Consider the following 3,359-nt stretch of genomic DNA (forward strand, 5'->3'; position numbering starts at 1 on the left):
ACCAATGGCCCCCACTTCTAATCCTAGCTACACAGGGTGGCTGAAATCTAGGAACTACATTTGAAGCCAATCCAAGCAGACAAATCCTCAAGACATTGGCCACCAGTTAACCAGAAAGATGGAAAAAGTGGGGGGGCTCAAGTGGGAAAGTGCTAGACATGAGAAAAAAATGGGGTAGAAAAAGCACAAAGCACCAGTCCAGACACCAAAATTAATGAATTAGTTAATTATGTAATTACTCAAATCAGGTCGATGGATTGGTTGATGGATAGAAAAGAATTTCAAACCATGGCCAGACCGCTTTAAGGCAAAGTGCAGGACTTGTTCCTTCTCTGTGTGTCACGTTGCTGTAACTCCACATCATCTGCATCAAGCATTTCCACTGTATTCTCCTCTGATCTTTCTCCAATCTTTCACAATGACCATATACACCTTCTGGGAAATCTCTTCCCTTGAAGTTTTTCTCCTTCCCATAACATTTGAAAAAGAAAGATACACTGTCTAGTTTACATGATCTGCTTCCAAATAATCATTATTTCCCTCTTTCCAAATATACAGACTTCTCATAATAAGTACCATGCTACTTGTCTACCACCTACGTATATTAAGGTAACAAAGGATATTACTTTTACAAAGGTAATATCAAGTTGGTAAAATCCTTCTCCAAATATCTCCTAATATTATTCTTGCTTCCTTTGGTTTGTACCAGAGACATGGTTGTGTTGAATTTCTTTTTCACCAAACTCCAGACCACACTTTTTTACATTGTCAGTGGATTTTTGAAGCCATCAGGTGCAATGTGTCCTGTTAATACTTATTCTGCTTAGGAGCATGAGCTGGTCACTACCATACATGACAAAGCAGACATGATACCAATCTGGGTTCCCACTACCCAGTGGACAGCACTAGCTCCACTTTTAAGACTAAGCAAGCAGGGTTAGATCTGAGAGGGACTGAACACACAGGCAGCTTTGAAAGGGTGGCATTTCATGTGATCATCACAAGACCAAGCTCTTTGGGACTCCATAATTCACAATTTATCATTTCCATTTCCACACTATTAAGCAAAGTCAGACCCCCTTGGCTGAATGGATGGGTTTACTAGAAAGTAATGTGTGGTTTTTCCTCATCTACTGTGACATTAATGTTTAGTAATGTTACTGCTCTTCTATAAATGATTTCTAAGGAATTCCCAGTCCTTACAGCTTTCTCCACTTCCATTAAAATTTCCCATTTCTCTCATGGCCTGCTCAAAGGTCATTTTGCCATTCCTTAAGAATAACTTCAGCCCCAGCAGAAACTCTAGGATGACTCAATTGTTATGTTAGCCATGAGTCTGGGCAGAATCATATTTCCTCTTCTCCAATCACTTACAGGGAACGTCTTCATTATAATGGTGAATGTATTGGTTAAATGTACATATTTCTTTATCCAGTTGTCTTCATTCTAAGAACAGTTCACTTCTTATTTTGATTTGGAATAGGCCAAATATCTGAAGTTAACCTAGCATTGTCCTGAAAGTGAAAATATTCTTATGTTTTTATCCGACTCCTCTTGCTTTCTTTTTTAAAAATATTTTATTGTAAAGATGCTATAAAGAGGGGTTACAGTTACAAGAGTAAGGCAATGACTAGATTTCTTGTGGAGCATTGTTACTCCCTCCTTTGTTATTCTCCCACTATCCCTTCTCTTCCCTACCTCCCTTACCCTTCTCCCCCTCCATAGTTTTAAAGTTCATTTCCAATATACTGTCCAATATACTGGGTATGATTGTTGCTGTTTAAAATGTACTATGTGATTTTTTTTGTTTCCTTTGTATGTTCTTGCCCTTGTTGTCATTGTACTTGATTTTGGTACCCTGCATCTTGTATATACATTTTTCTAATTTGGTGAGGGGAAGAAGAATAACAAAATGCTGAAACAAGGACACAGGATGACTCTCTTGCTTTCTGTTATTATACACGCTCTTTAATTGGCTACAATAGGTGCCAAGCTCTAAGACAGTGTAGGAAGACACGTAACATTCAAAATCATCAATTAAAAAAGTGCCAGATTTCAAATAATTTAATACTAGTTTTGAAAAGTATAATAAGCAAGTTATGATGTACTAGTCCAAGAAATTTTGCAAATCTTTTTTTATCATAGTACTTATTGTTACTAGTTGATTGTTTATTCCATTTTATCTTACCAGAAAGGCTCATTATTATCAAATATATTCCATGACTATGTTAAATCTAATAGATTTTTCTTGTTTATTCCATTTTATTTTACCAGAAAGGCTCATTACTATCAAATGTATTCCATGATTATGTTATATCTAACAGATTTTTCTTTGAAGGAGTCTCTACATAATTATAATGGAGCATTATCTAAAATCTTTATTAATTTTATGTCAGTATACAAAGAGGTTTCAATATTTCTGTTATTTATGTATCTATTGTTGCCAAACATAGAAAAGTTGATATAACTACTTTGATTATCAAAGTATACAGGGAATGGATTTTCTCCTTCTTTATTTTCTGTTTTATCTTTCCACATTTCCTAAAGTGAAACATAGAAGTGATAAAATGAAGTAAGAGTGAAAAGAACCTTGTAATATTAGGAACTCAGGAAACCTAGCAAATGTCACACATTTCTACTTGCATGTTCTAGCACTTGGATTGTGAACTGTTGATTGTTCTTTCAGTTTAACTCCGTTGTGACAGACAAAATAATCTAGAGTTCAAAAGCTTAACTCCTCAGTGACAGACCAAGATAAATAAGTAAATAAATATAAAGCTCAAGAAGAAAGAAAAAATAAGTAAATAAAACAAGTAGGTTTGCATTTAAATATAAGGAGGAAAGCTTGTCCCAGGCTTGTAATATAAATAAATGCCAATAGTTAATTGAAGTCATTTTCCAACTTTGTGCTCTACGTAATATTTGGGAGCAACTTAACAGCACCCACCCCCAACCCAAGGGTTGGGTATGCTTGCCTCTAACCTGCAATTAGTCCACACCAACAAGAAGCATGTTCTTCTTTCTTGAATAGACTAATAATTATTTAATAAATAATAGAAGTAACTTCACAGAATTTAAGATACAAAATTACTCTAAAATTGAGGTTTGATTTGTGTGGGGGGAGTGTGGGAGTGTGTGGGTGTGAATACTAGGTGTGAACTAAGAGCTTCTTGATCTTACCTAGTCTTTTCTACTTAAGGCTGACACCCTACCAGTTAGGTCATACTTCCATTCCTGTCTTTTTATGGGTTAATTGAATCTAAGAGTCTCACAGACTTTGAACTTTGACACTCAGTTCTCAAATTCCTGAATAAATATTACATTGCTGTATTCCCATTGCTCACATCAGTCTAGTTTTT

This window comes from Dipodomys ordii, unplaced genomic scaffold, assembly GCF_000151885.1.
Source record: "Dipodomys ordii isolate 6190 unplaced genomic scaffold, Dord_2.0 Scaffold146, whole genome shotgun sequence".
NCBI lineage: Eukaryota > Metazoa > Chordata > Mammalia > Rodentia > Heteromyidae > Dipodomys > Dipodomys ordii.